Source organism: Ornithorhynchus anatinus, chromosome X3 (genome assembly GCF_004115215.2).
Source record: "Ornithorhynchus anatinus isolate Pmale09 chromosome X3, mOrnAna1.pri.v4, whole genome shotgun sequence".
Taxonomy (NCBI): domain Eukaryota; kingdom Metazoa; phylum Chordata; class Mammalia; order Monotremata; family Ornithorhynchidae; genus Ornithorhynchus; species Ornithorhynchus anatinus.
In genome coordinates this window covers 23,718,965-23,734,423 of record NC_041751.1, presented here as the reverse complement: position 1 = coordinate 23,734,423, position 15,459 = coordinate 23,718,965, and the positions used below count along the sequence as shown (strand labels likewise).

The following is a 15,459-nucleotide window of genomic DNA, read 5'->3' as shown; positions in this document are numbered from 1 at the left end:
CTGGTCAGGAGGACTGCGCTGGCAAGATCGTTAAGGAGAATTGATGGTGAAATCACATTTCTTTGCCTCAGGACAGAGCAGCACCATTCTTACCTCTTGAACAGATGTTGGGGTTTGGTGGGCTGAGTTCAGCAGACCTCAAAACCAAACCCAGAGCAGACACAGGAACAGTAAGACAGGCTATCCTTGGTCATGCTCAGATGGTTTCAGCCCTTGGGAGAGCCCCACTATACCAAAAGCCCAGTCCCTTGATTAATGGCTTTTGAGTGGGCTTTAAGTATCCTGAGCAGGTGGGAAGGAAATTGTCATCGACACCAACTCTGATCCATTTACAAAACTGTGAGGGCAACCTGGCTGGATAGAGATTAAAGATAAAGTTGGCTCCTCCTGAGTCAGGGGGGAGAGGAGGAGGAGGAAGGAAAGAACTGCTGCAAAAACAACTCACCCTTCCAAGTCTGGAAGTTAGTCTTACGGGTGTTGAGCAAAGATGTTTCCATTGCTTCTTTCTTCAGGAGGCAAATGACAAAAGGTGACCCCTGGTCCCTACCTCAGCCCTGAACTCCAGCTCCATCACATAACCCAGATTCCATTTAACCTTCACACAAGCCCAAGCTTACCATTAACTTTAACCTTAACACCTAGCCCAGTTACCATACTGGCTAAAGTCCAACATGGATTCTGAGCTGGGGAAAGAAATGTGGGAGCCTGGGAGTCAGAAGGACCTGTGTTCTAATCATAGTTTTGTCCACTGTCTGCTCTATGACCTTGGGCAAATCACTTGACTTCTCTGGGCTTCAGTTACCTCATCTGTAAAATGAAGATTAAGATTGAGACCCCACTGTGGACATGAACTGTGTCCAACCTGATTAGCTTGTATCCATACTGTCTATAGAGACATAATAAATATTATATACATATACTATATATTATAGTACTCTCCCAAGTACTCAGTACAGTGCTCTGCACACATTAAGTACTCAATAAGTTTGATCTATTTCAGTTCTTAGCACAGTTCCTAGTACATAGTAAGCACTTAACAAATACAATTAGAAAAAAAAGCAGGGAAATGGCCCCTTGCAAAAAAAAATAAAATATACAGGCTATTCCCTAAGCTTGGCTTACAAGGCTCCCTGGAAACATCAACAACAGGGCAAGTTGTGACTCAGAGTGTGGAATTGGCTATTTGGATCCAGGTCCCCCTCAGCCACCCAACCTAAACTAGTAGCAGCGTTCAATCAATCAGTGGAATTTATTGAGCATTTACAGTGCGCAGAGCATTGTGCTTAATGTTTAAGAGGGCAGGGGCAAAGAGGAGGTTGCTACCGTGGCTAGAAGCAGAACCTAGGAGAATGGATGTTGGCAGAAAGTCAGGAAACTGCAGTGGCCACAGAAAAAGAGGAGGTGGTACAATTGCCTGCCCACCCACCCCATACCTTAAATTACTCTACGAACAGCTACGCCCTTGTCTCAGCCCCACTGCATGCAGAGGGTACACAATACAGGTACACATTACCTAAGGTACGTTTGTTTGGAATGTCACCATTCCTGGACGCCCATATCTGATTGTCCTCCACCTAGTTGAAGGGGTTGATTTACAACACACTCATGAGCCACATCCTGTGATTGGTTCCTGCAGATGGAGATTGGAGAATCTGTCAATCTTTTGACACAGTGAAATCAAGAGAGACAGAGATAATGGTTATGAAAATCAAAATAAGTATCCTTCCCTGTGAGCCTCACAACACTGAGTCCCAGCTCCTCAGTGGAGTGAGGTAGGGGTCATGTCACGGAGGAGATAAGGATGTCCAGGGAGATCCTGGGGCCCCCCTCAAGGCCCTGAGCAGGGGCAGCCCCGTGCCACCAGGTGGACCAGCCGGAGACCCTATAAGGAAATAGGGAATCCCCCTAAGGTCCTGCTGTGAGGTCCCATAGGGCAGCGACCCCTCCCTGCAACAGTTCTCCGCTTATCTTGAAGGACTTCACCAGATAAGTGGTAGTTCAAAATGACAATAATCCTTCTTGAAGCCCATGAAGAATCATTCTGGGCAGGCAGCCAACATGCCGATGGCTCGTGTATCTGTAGCTTGGGAGGGTCTCCTTCCCTGGAATTTCATTCGATTCTCCATGCACTTGGATTTGTATCCCTTAAGCATTTTGATAATCACCCCACTTCCAGAACCACAGCACTGATGTACATATCCTTGTAATCTGCCACTTTCCCTAACTCTAATTTATTTTAATGTCTGTCTCTCACTCTAGACTATAAGCTTCTTGTAGGCAGGGATCGTGTCTACCAACTCTACTGCACTGTACTCTCCCAAGCCTTATTACAATGCTCTGAACCTGTAAACGTTCAATAAATACTATTAATTAATAGATTGATTCTATCCATAGACTTTAAGCTCCTTGAAGGTAAAGATATCTACCAACTCTACTGTACTCTCTCAAAGGGCATATTGGCATTACATTGGCCCAGTTCCACTGGTTGATTGATAAGCTCATGGCCCAGGTAGTCCCCACCCCATCCCATCCCCCCCGCCTTCCCTGGGATTCATCTTCCCTCCCAAACCTTGTCCCTTCCCTGACTCTCCTATCACTGTAGACAACACCAGCATCCTCCCTGTCTCATGAGCCCGTAATATTGGCATAGTCCTTGACTCATCTCTCTCGTTCAACCCACATATTCAAACTGTCACCAAATCCTGTCATCTACCTTCACAATATTGCTAAAATCCACTCTTTCTTCTCCATCCTAACTTCTAGTATGCTGATCCAAACATTCATCATTTACTGTCTTGACTACTGAATCACTTCCTAGCTGACCTCCTTGTTTCCTGTCTCTCCTCTCTCCGGTCCATACTTCACCCTGCTGCTCAGTTCATTTTTCTGAAAAACTTTTCAGTCCATATTATAATAATAATAATAATAATGTTGGTATTTGTTAAGCACTTACTATGTGCAGAGCACTGTTCTAAGCACTGGGGTAGATACAGGGTAATCAGGTTGTCCCAAGTGAGCCTCACAGTCTTAATCCCCATTTTACAGAGGAGATAACTGAGGCACAGAGAAGTTAAGTGACTTGCCCACAGTCACACAGCTGACAAGTGGCAGAGCGGGGATTCGAACCCATGACCTCTGACTCCCAAGCCCGTGCTCCTTCCACTGAGCCACGCTGCTTCTCTGCATATCTCTCCATATCTTCCCATGCCTCAAAAACCTCTAATGGTTGCCCATCCACCTCTTTATCAAACAGAAACTCCTCACAATCAGCTTTAAAGCACTCAATCAGCTCTCTCCCTCCTACCTCACCTTGCAGATTTCCTACTACAACCCAGCCCGAACACTTCGCTACTCTAATGCCAACCTATTACCTGTACCTCTGTTTCATATATTCCGCCACCAACCTCTTGCCTACATTCTGCCTGGGGCTTGTAACTACCTCCCGCTTCATTTCCAACAGTCCACCACTCTCTCCTCCTTCAAAACTCCCCTAAAATCACATCTCCTCCAAGAGGCCTTCCCAAGCTTAGCCCTTTACTTTCCCTATCCACCTTATTCTCTGTATCAATTTTGCCCTTGGCTGTGTATTCCTTAAGCACTTTGCTACTCACCCCGTTTCCCTGCTCTGCAATTTATTTTAATGTCTGTCTCCCCTGTAGAGGCTAAGCTCCTTGTGGGCAGGGATCGAGTCTACAATTTTGTTGTATTGTACTTTCCCAAGTCCTTAGTACAGTGCTCTGCACGCAGTAAGCGCTCAATAAATGTGATTGATTTTGTTCCAGTAACAATTATGCTCTAAAGCATCCAAAGCAGGTGCCACAGTGAGAGGGAAGGGAGAGAGAGCAGTTGGTGCTGGCAGGGTGCTAGGTGTACGGCCTTGGGGAAGACTCAGGGCCTTCTCCGCTCCTGGAGAAGGACAAGGGTCCAGGCAGAGCAAAGCGGAGACGTGAGAGGGAAATGGGGCTTGGTGAAGGAGCTAGGGAGAACCTAGCCAGGGCAGGAAAGAGAGAACGGTTCCATGCCTGTTCTCCACCCCGTCCCATTTCCTGACCCCGCTATGGGTCAGTGTAGGGGAATGTCTACCAGTCCCAGCCTTGCTCTCAAGACCTCCAAGCTAAAACCTGCCCCTGAGACCTGAGAGCCTTTGGTGATCCTTTAGAAATAAAATGCCTGTTCTGACATAGCTAGTCAGAGGCCTTTTTGCAGTTTCCCTCCAGAGGCTGAAGCAAGTATATCAAATTACCTTCAGAAGCCAATGTTACTCAGTTGCATGATACCTCTCAATTACCTTTCCAAAAATCATTCTGATTAGCTCTGACTTTCCCGTTTTCCTCATCCATCCCTAATTGTTCATTTTCAAAGTGCATGTTAAATGCACAATTAAGGATGGAGGAGGAAAATTGATCAAAATGTAATCAAAAGTGCTCCTGCTGGCTTCATGTGTGGGCATCCTGGGCATCCCTGTTCAGTGGGGCTCCTTCTTCCGTGAGCCTGCAGTCAGCTCTGGACATTCAGCGGTGAATGGAAAGGGATTTGCCTTCACAGTAGAAGTAGCAGAAGCAGCCTGGGAGTCAGAGGACCTGGGTTCTAATCCCGGCTCTGCCACTTGTCTTCTGTGGGACCTTGGGCAAGTTACTTCACTTCTCTGGTTCTCAGTTTCCTCAACTATAAAATAGGGATTAAATCCTACTCCTTCCTACCTAGACTGTGAGCCCCATGTGGGACAGGAACTGTGTCCAACCTGCTAATCTTATATTTACCCCAGTGTTTAGAACAGTCCTTGGCACATAGTACGTGCTTGACAAATACCGTAGTTAACATTTTCAGTAAGAATGGTATTTAAAACTGCTTACCGTGTACAAAGTGCTGGGAAAAAATACTCTGCTGAGAACTAGGCACAGTCCCTAGTCCTCAGTCTAAGAATGAAGGGGGACACACAGAGATGAAACAATATGAAAGACGATGACGAGGACAAATGCACAAAATAAAATTTAAATGCAACTGGCTATTGGGCTCCTCGCGATGCAGAGTCCAACAGTCCCAGCTGCAGCCACAGTAACCACCACAGCTTGGGACTGAGACCCCAGGATGAGAGGAAGAGAGGATGAGGAGGCGTGGCTTACCGGCTTAGTAGTTCGGCTGCCTGGTGGGGTAGGAGGCCGAGGGCTATTTTGGCAATTGCCGGTAGGGTGGGCCTGGTAGTTTGGCCCCGGACCAGTTTTCTTTAAAAGTGGAGGAGCTTGTGAAGATATCAACCTCTATAGAAGGGTGAGTAGGGACATCAAAATAGCATACCCCGAAAAGGTTGGGACAAAAATGCCACGATCTCTATTTAGCGAAGAGCAAGAGGATTCCAACTCTCCAAGATTATTGATAACATTCTCATAACCAAGTCAATCAATCAGTAGTATTTATTGAGCGCTTACTGTGTGCAGTGTACTATACTATTAGGCGCTCGGAAGAGTACAATATAACAGAGTTGATAGACACATTCCCTGACCTCCAGGAGTTTAAATTCTAGAGGGAAGTCAGATGAGTCTTAATCTATTCTAAGCCTCCTTGACCTCTTCGCTGACTTCGACTCTGCGGCCGTTCGTTCCTCCTTAAATCTAACAGATTTCACCGTCACGGTAATCAATGGGATTTTCTCCTACCTCTCAGGCTTATTTGCTGCTGGCTCCTTATCTGCCTCTCATCACCCAACTGGGTCCCCTATTCTGTTTTTCCTGCTCTACTTCAGGGAACTCATCTGTTCCCTGCAGGCTCATCTTCCTGCAGAAACGATCTGGGCATGTCACTCCCCTTCTTAAACACCTCCAGTGGTTGCCTATCAACCTCCGCTCCAAACAAAAACTCCTCACTCTAGGCTTCGAGGATCTACATCACCTTGCCCCTTCCTACCTCTCCTCCCTTCTCTCTTTCTACCGCCCACCCCGCACGCTCCGCTCCTCCGCCGCCCACCTCCTCACCGTCCCTCGGTCTCGCCTATCCCGCCGTCGATAATCCTGCCGTCGACCCCTGGGCCACGTCCTCCCGCAGTCCCGAAACGCCCTCCCTCCTCACCTCCGCCAAACTAATTCTCTTCCCCTCTTCAAAACCCTACTTAAAACTCACCTCCTCCAAGAGGCCTTCCCAGACTGAGCTCCCCTTCTCCCTCTACTCCCTCTATCACCCCCCCTTCACCTCTCCGCAGCTTAACCCTCTTCTTCCCCCATCTCCCTCCGCTCCTCCCCCTCTCCCTTCCCACCCTCTCAGCACTGTACTCGTCCACTCAACTGTATATATTTTCATTACCCTATTTATTTTGTTAATGAAATGTACATCGCCTCGATTCTATTTAGTCGCCATTGTTTTTACGAGATGCTCTTCCCCTCGACTCTATTTATTGCCATCGTTCTCGTCTGTCCGTCTCCCCCGATTAGACCATAAGCCCGTCGAACGGCAGGGACCGTCTCTATCTGTTGCTGACTTGTTCATTCCAAGTGCTTAGTACAGTGCTCTGCACATAGTAAGCGCTCAATAAATACTATTGAATGAATGAATCTGTTAACATGGCTTTAGCTACCATCTCTGTAAGAATGACCCAAATCTATCTCTTCAACCCTGACTTCTCACCAAATCTATAGTCCTTTATTTCCTCTTTCCTCCAGGACTTTTCTTTTTGGGTGTCCCACCGGCACCTCAAACTCAATATGTCCAGTACTGAAGTTCTTCATCTTCCCTCTTCAACTCACTTCTCCTCTTCCTAACTTTCCCATCACTGTCAAAGAGTCCTCCCTAACTATCCCAGAAGCCTGTTACCATGGCATCATCCCCCACTCCTCATCGTCTTTCAGCCCCATATTCAATCAATTGCTAAATCTTGCCGATTTTTCCTACACAACATTTCCCATATCTGCCCCTTCCTCTTACCCAAGTAACTACCACCCTGTTACAAGATCTTCTCATATCAATGATAGATTATTGAATTCCTCTCTTCACAAGTCTTCCTGCTTCAGTCCATACTATAAACTGCTGCATGAATAGTCTTCCTGAGGCGTTACTCAGCATACACCTCCCCACTCCTCAAACACCTCCAATTAATTAATCATTTGTGGCATTTGATAAGCACTTACCACATTCCATGGACCGTATGAAACACGGGGATAGATACAAGATAGCCAGGTTGGACACAGTCCCTGTCCCATAAGGGGCTCACAGTCAAAGTCATAGGGAGAACAGGAATTGAATCCCCATTTTACAGTTGAGTAAACAGAGGCATAGAGAAGTTAAGTGACTTGGTCACCCAGCGGGAGGCTAGTGGCAGAGTCTGGATTAGAACCCAGGTCCTCAGACTCCCAGGCCTGTGCTCTATCCATTAGGCCATGCTGTTTCTCCAGTGGCTACCCATCTCCTTCTGAATCAACCAGAAAGTCTACACCATTGATTTCAAAGCTTTCTACCAGCATTCTCCATCTTAACTCTCAGATCTCTCTACCCACTACCCCCCAGATCACACACTTCTCTCCTCCCAAACTCACCTTCTAACTGTACTTTTCTCTCGATCTGGCCAACTCCAACCTCTGGCTCACTGTTCCCCCACACTGGAGTTCCCTGTCCCCCCAGACTCTGCCAGACCTCAGTTTTCCCCATCTTCAAAGTCCTCCTAAAATTCCACCTCCTCTGGGAAGCCTTCCCTAATTAATTCTCGACAGCGCCTGCAGTCACACTCAGCCAACACCACCCTTAGACTGTACATATTCTATTCCTATCCTCGGCACTGGATGTTCCTGTGCATACTTTGCTCAAATAGGTACGTTTGTATATTCAGTAATAATTGTGGTATTTGTTAAGTCCTTACTGTTTACCAGACAGTGTACTAAGTGCTGGGGTGGACACAGGCAAATGGGTTGGACACAGTCCCGGTCCCACATGGGGCTCCTGGTCTCAAACCCCATTTTACAGATGAAGTAACTGAGGCCCAGAGAAGTGAATTGACTCACCTGAGGTCACACAGCAGACACGACCTTCTGGCTTTTGGGCTCGTGCTGTATCCACTACACCATGCTACTGCTTCAGCTATTTTCATCCTGTGATGCTGGACTACTTGCCAATCATTTTCATCTGCCTGTCCACTCCATTAAATTGTCAGGTCCTAGAGGTCAGTGTGTGTGTCTTGCCTCTGTTAAACTCTCCCAGACACTTAGTACAGGGCTACACACTCACTGGGTACTTAATACCGAAGATGGTGATGAGGAGGATTAAATGAGCTTAAGCCTCAGAATCAGGGATTTAGCTCAGATACGAGGAAGAATAGTTTAGATACCCGCCAAGTTGATTCAATTCTTAGAATGAAGAAAGGAAGGAGGTTTTCTCTGGAGGTCTTCACCAACAGGATAGGCTGCCTGGGATGCTCAACGTGTGGTCATGCTTGAGCCCCAAGGTAAAATGACACAGCATGTGTCTTACCATCCTCGCCCGGCATCTCTTCCTCCCCATGTGTTACAGCAGATTCCATCCTTTTTCCGACCGGACCAAGCGGAAGAGTCACACATTTTGTCTCCGGCCCGGGCAACTCTTTCACAACCTGCACCTCTTGTTTTGTCCCTGAGACTCAGCTAACAAGACCATAAAGTATTTCAGGGGTAGGTGGCAGCTCCCAAATGAAAAGCATATTTTGCAATTGAAACTCCCACAATCTCATTCCAAAATGAAGACGAGGGCCTCCCCACCCTGCCAAAGGCCCTGCTCTTGGCTTTACACAACTGGGAACAGGAAAGAATTAGCAGTATCAGCAGCGTAATTACTTGACGAGTCCCACGAGAAAGATATTGCACCAACACCCTCCCTTCAGGGTCTAGGCAGAGCACACTGACTGACAGAACCAACACACAATTCCTGCACCCTCATGAAATGAAGAAATGTCCACTGGGGAGGGCTGAGACGCCACTGCGGAGGCCTTGAGAGAAAAGGATCCTCTCACATTCAGGGACACTCATGTCTCCATGTGGGACAGCAAAAATGGCAGCCCAGTAACGAGAGGTGACATTCCAGAGAGTTCCATGGCAGCTAGAGAGCCTCCCCAAGGTTACCCTCACTCTTGAACGGCGCTCCAAATAATAGTGGCAGGGCCACGGGGAGAGGGGGTGGGCCGGCCTACTGCCAAGCCAGACCCCCATGTGGGCCAAGGAGACTACAACTACTCCTTGAAGGTCACCTCCCTGCTCCCGTCCACCTGTTGCCTCCACAGGCTATCCTGGCCTGGTCGTGGACTACCAACGGGGGGCACGGCTACCACCGTCCAAACAGCTGAGAGAAGAGGCAGAGGGCAACACTGTTTCCTGGCAGGAAGACCTGCCCAAGCAAGAGCAGTCAAGACTCTGCAGGGGAAGTGGCATGGAAGTGGAGTTCCGAATCACCCCCTCCTGGAGTGAGCCTATGTCCTCATGACACGATAGTGACTTGTCAGACGCTGCCCGCAACAGAATCTGGCCCACTCCGAGTGGCAGATTAACCCAGTCCAAGGCCCCAAGGAAAGATTTACAACCTCATGAATGTGGCAGTTGGGAGAGGGAAGGAGGCTTTAAAGCTCCAGGTTTATAACTTGCACTTGTGGCTCAAGCTCCGCACATGAAAACCTGAGTTTTCAGAGCCATCCAGTACTTAGAGTTGCTCTGAGATTTCCATGTGGAGCTCTGCAAGGGCCAGATTTGGGAGGAATCCATCGGTTCTGGCCTGACCCCTCCCCCCTGCCAAACCCAGATTCAACTCAACATTCAGAGTCAAATTCAGGTTCTGGCTTTCCTGAACCCCAACCGATTTTTCAATAGTTTACAAGTGGTTAGGGCAACATAACTGACTTCTTAAAAAGGCTGTAGCCCTTTGGAATGGCTCTGACTATTCACTCAACCTGCAAGAACACAGACACTGCCATTACTAGGCCAGGCTAATGGTCCATCTAGCCCAGTATTCTGAGTTGGCAGCAGGATGCTGGGAAGCACTGTGTGATATTTGCCCTTCAATCGATCAGTCAATCCATCAATCATGTTCATTGAGCACTTACTTTGTGCAGAACACTGTACTAAGTGCTTGGAAGAGTACAATGTAACAGAGTTGGTAGACATACTCCCTGCTCACAACGAGCTTACAGTTTTGATATCTACCCTGTATGTATCTGTAATTTTATTTATTTATATTGATGTCTGTTTACTTATACTGATGTCTGTCTCCCCCCCGCCCCAGACTGTGAGCTAGTTGTGGGCAGGGATTGTCTCTCTTTATTGCTGTATTGTACTTTCCCAAGCACTCAGTACAGTGTTTTGCACAGAGTAAGTGCTCAATAATTATGATTGATTGAATAAATGAATGGTTACAGATGCTCCCCCATAATATTCTTTACTTTCAGGCTATATCAAAGACATGCAATCGAAGGCCCGTTTTTCATTGGTTGCAGCCTGCTCTCTGCCTTTTCTCCCATATTCCCCTTGACTCCGGTTTTCTTCCTCCATAGAGACTTCCAATCTCTAGACCTCCACTCTCTTCCGCTTAGCCCAGGCCTGCGTGACTTAGTGGAAACGGCACGGGCTTGGGAGTCAGAGGTCATGGGTTCTAATCCCGCTCCGCCACTTTTCTGCTCTGTGACCTTGGGCAGGTCACTTAACTTCTCTATGCCTCAGTTACCTCAACTGTAAAATGGGGATTAAAAGCTTTAGCCCCACGTGGGACAACCAGATTACCCTGTATCTTCCCCAGTGCTTAGAACAGTGCTTGGCACATAATAAGCGCTTAACAAATACAATAATTATTATTAAAATTGGGGATTAAGACTGTGAGCCCCACGTGGGACAACCTGATTACCTTGTAACTACCCCAGTGCTTAGAACAGTGCTTGGCACGTACTAAGTGCTTAACCATTATTGTTATTATGCCCTTATATATGAATCCAGGCCCTCAAATCCTCCCTCTCAACTGAACTCAACTCCCTCTCCCTCTGACCTGGTCTTAGTCTCACATCACCGACGCCTAGCCCTGAATCCCCTCTTGCTGTACACTTTCTTGGCTCACATACCTACAATGCAGAGCGTTGTTGGCAGAAATTCAGGCACCAGGCTGACTTGGGTAACTTCAGGTTTGTTTTCATATGCCCTCTCTTCCACACAGCAACCTTAGTTCTCTTCCCTCATTTGCCATCATACCCGCTGCCCCCCTACACTTTTCCCGACCAAACGGGGGTTTAGCAATGTTTGGCACATTATAAACACTTGATAAATAGCAATAGTCCTTATAATGGTTACGTTTCACTACACCTTCTCCAATGCTAGGAGGCCTTCCCTAAGATGGCATCGACCAGAACTGCATTCCACATTCCAGGTACGGACGGACCGTAGTTTCATAGGATGGCAGAACCACATGCCATAGCGGAACCCCTGGATTTGGGGGCGACTATGAGCCTGAGAATGCACGGTCCCCTCCGTTCCACTGAAAGATCAATGAAAGTTGCCTTACTGGCTGCATTCTCCAATTTGAAGACCGACCAAATTCTCCCTGACTCTGCATGAATAACTGACTTTTGAGGTTTGTGGAATGTGTCCAAGTCCAGTCCAATCCCCAGTGGAAGTGGTTTGGTGCTAGTGTAGCTAGTCACTGAAGTCTGGGTATTTCAAAACCTGAGGGTTGACCCAAGCCCAAGCAGGAATCTGTTTCCACAGGTATGCTTAGTGGGGTTCAGGGAGCCTTAGAGATCTAGTATGAGCCTCCCGAATGACACAACCACATCCCCTGTTTACTACTGGTGACTATCTGATCGGATTGTATCTACCCCAGGACTTACTACAGTGTCTGATACATAGTAAGTGCTTAACTGATGCCATTAATATTATTATCTCCAGCTGTGACAACTGGAAATTGAAAAGGATTGCATATTGCTATTCAAATGAATGTTTCCCATTCACAATCTTACCCTCACTGAAACTTGACTCTCTCCAGGCACCATTATCTCTCCCGCCACTCTCTCCCCAGGAGCCTCATCTTCTCTCACTTTCCAAGAGTCAATGGGAAATGGGGAGGAGTTGGCTTTTTTTTATGGTATTTGTTAGCGCTCACTATGTGCCAAGCACCTGGGGGGATACAAGATGATCAGGTTGTTCCACGTGGGGCTCAGTCTTAATCCCCATTTTACAGATGAAGTAACTGAGGCCCAGAGAAGTGAAGTGACTTGCCCGAAGTCACACAGCTGACAAGTGGCGGAGCCGGTATTAGAACCCATGACCTCTGACTCCCAAGCCCGGGCTCTTTACACTGAGCCATGCTGCTTCTTGTCCCTCAGTGTCACTTTGCCACCATTCTGCCCCCAATTAACAATTAATCAAATTAATCAATTGTATTTATTGAGCGCTTACCATTTGCAAAGCACTGTACTAGGCGCTTGGGAGAGTACAATTTAACTGAGTTGGTAGACATGTTCCCTGCCCACAGGGAGCTTACAGTCTAGAGGGGGAGACAGACGTTGATATAAATAAATTACGGATATGTATATAAGTCCTGTGGGCTGAGGAAGGAGTGGGAGAAGAGAAAATGAGGGTTTAGTCGAGGAAGGCCTCTTGGAGGAGATGTGCCTTCAGTAAGGCTTTGAAGGTGGGGAGAGTAATTGTCTGTCAGATATGGAGAAGCAGTGTGGCTCAGTGGAAAGAGCATGGGCTTTGGAGTCAGGGCTCATGAGTTCGAATCCCAGCTCTGCCACTTGTCGGCTGTGTGACTGTGGGCAAGTCACTTAACTTCTCTGGGCCTCAGTTCCCTCATCTGTAAAATGGGGATTAAGACTGTGAGCCCCACGTGGGACAACCTGATTCCCCTATGTCTACCCCAGCGCTTAGAACAGTGCTCGGCACATAGTAAGCGCTTAACAAATACCAACATTATTATTATTATTATTATTATTATTAAGTGGGAGGGCGTTCCAGGCCAGAGCCAGGATGTAGGTGCAAGGTCGGCGGTAAGATAAATGAGATCGAGGTACAGTGAGTAGGTTGGCATTAGAGGAATGAAGTGTACATGAAGTGTACAGGTTGGGTTGTAGTAGAAGAGCAATGAGGTGAGGTAGGAGGGGGCAAGGTGATTGAGTACTTGAAAGCCGATGGTAAGGCATTTCTTTTTGATGCGGAGGTGGATGGGCAGCCACTGGAGGTTCTTGAGGATTGGGAAACATGGACTGATTGCTTTTGTAGAAAAATGATCTGGGCAGCAGAGTGAAGTATGGATTGTATGGAATGGGAAGAGACAGAGACAAAGAAGTCAGCGAGAAGTCTGATAAAGTAATCAAGGCCGGATAGGATAAGTGTAATTAACATGGTAACAGTGTGTCTGGAGAAGAAAAGGAGGATTTCAGCGATGTTCTGAAGAGTGAACCGACAGGATTTAGTGATAGATTGACTAAGTAGGTGGAATGAGAGAGATGAGTCAAGGATAACGCCAAGATTACGGGCTTGTGAAACAGGAATGATGGTGGTGCTGTCTACAGTGAGAGTGACTTCAACCTCACCTGCTATATGTCTGGTTCTTCCCCCTGTCAGGCAATAATAAGTGTCTGGCCTTATCGACTCCTATGTCCAATGCTCATGCCAGCTGTTTCAGATTTTTAACTCCCTCCTTAAACACCCTGGTCTGGGCTTCTCCCATCTCTTGACCATAATGACCTTGCCACCTATTTTGTCAATTAAATTGAAACCATCAGGCGTGACCTACCTAAAACCTCCCGTGTACCTTTCCAGTTCCATCTTCCTTTTGCCCTCTCTTCGAATCTATCCTTTCCAGTAGTGTCTCGAGACGATCTCCTGATCGTTCTTAAAATTTACCTGCTCCTCCAATCCCATCCCTTAACACCTTATTAAAACTCTAGCCTCCTCCCTTCTTCCCTCACTGACCACCATCTGAAACCACTCACTCTCCAGTGGCTCCTTCCCCACTGTTTTCAAACATGCCCATGTATCCCCAGCCTAAAAAAATCATCGCTTGACCCCGTGCATCTTCTAATTATCTCCCCTACCCTCTTATCATTCTTCCAAAACTCCATTGTGAGTTTGCACCCACTGCTTCCACTTCCTTTCCTCTAATTCTCTCCTAAGCCCTTCCAGTTCTGGCTTTCACCCCTCCACTCCATGAAAATTGCCCTCTCTAAGGTCTCCAGTGGCTTACTTCTTTCCAAATCCAACAGCCTCTTTTCTTGTCTTATGCTGTCATCTCCGATCCATAGCGATGCCATGGACACGTCTCTCCCACATCGCCCCACCTCCACCGGCAATCGTTCTGTTAATGTATCCATAGAGTTTTCTTGGTAAAAATACGGAAGTGGTTTACCACTGCCTCCTTCCGTGGAGTAAACTTGCGTCTCCGCCCTTGACTCTCTCCCGTGCTGCTGCTGCCCAGCACAGGTGAGTTTTGGCTTGTAGCAGATAGCCTTCCACTCGCTAGCCACTGCTCAGGCTATGAATGGAATGGGTAGGCCTCTGCTTGACTCTCCCTCCCATATCAAGACTGATAGAGTACTGAAAACTCTCCAGATGCAACCCCGAGAAGGGCCCAACAGCCTCTACTCCATCCCAATCCTCCCCGACCTCTCAGGTGCCATCGATACTGTGGATGACCTCGTTCTCCTAGAAATATTATCCAACCTCGGTTTCACTGACACTTTCCTCTCCCGGTTCTCCTATCATCCTGGCCGCTCCTTCTCAGTCACTTCACCAGCTCTTCATATAGATTCATTAGAACCGCAATGTCTGGCCCAGTGCTGCCCCTGAATCCCTGGTAACCCCAGGTCCTGGGATATTCCCATGCAGGATGGATACCGGGAGAGGGATTTACTGTTGCTGTAGTTCCGCTCTTTAGGAAACATCCTTGTCCCTCTCCAGATGGATTGAACTTTTATGACATTAGTTCCAGGGGTCCTGGAAAGATACGCCAATTTGTCCCCACACAGATGGACAGTCCTGGGGGACAAACAATTTGCCCACCCCTAGAACAGGCTCTAGCTTGTACACCCACCACCAGGTAAGTGTGAAAGCCGGGGAAATGGGAGTGAGCTTGTAATTAATAATAACAATTATGGTATTTGTTAAGTGCTTACTATGTGCCAGGCATTTTATTCCTCCCTAAGGCTACATTCACAGCCTCCTTTTCTGTGGCTGGTCATCTGTCCCTTCTCTCTGAAAAACCTGCTCGGTCACCACTCGGCCTTCACCACTCTCCCTCACCCCACCCTCCAAAAAGCCAGTTGACAACTCAGGGAGGGGGTGGAAGGTGTCTGACATTTCTTGGTTTGGCATTTTAAATCAATCGATCGATTGTATTTATTGGGTTCTTACTGTGTCCAGAGCTTGGGAAAGTAAAATATTTCTTTTTTATTTCTTGGGAAAGTAAAATATTTCTTGGGAAAGTAAAAGCTTGGGAAAGTAAAATATTTCTTTTTTTGTGTCAGGGTTGGCAGAC

General features: G+C 47.3%; 1 non-coding gene across 1 annotated transcript; it reads right to left on the bottom strand.

Moving 5' to 3' along the window:
* Positions 1 to 14,415: 14,415 nt before the first annotated feature.
* LOC114807723 lies at positions 14,416 to 14,552 on the bottom strand. Its single transcript, XR_003755798.1, has one exon. It is a non-coding gene; the product is annotated as a small nucleolar RNA SNORA7 (small nucleolar RNA).
* Between the last annotated feature and the right edge of the window lie 907 nt (positions 14,553 to 15,459).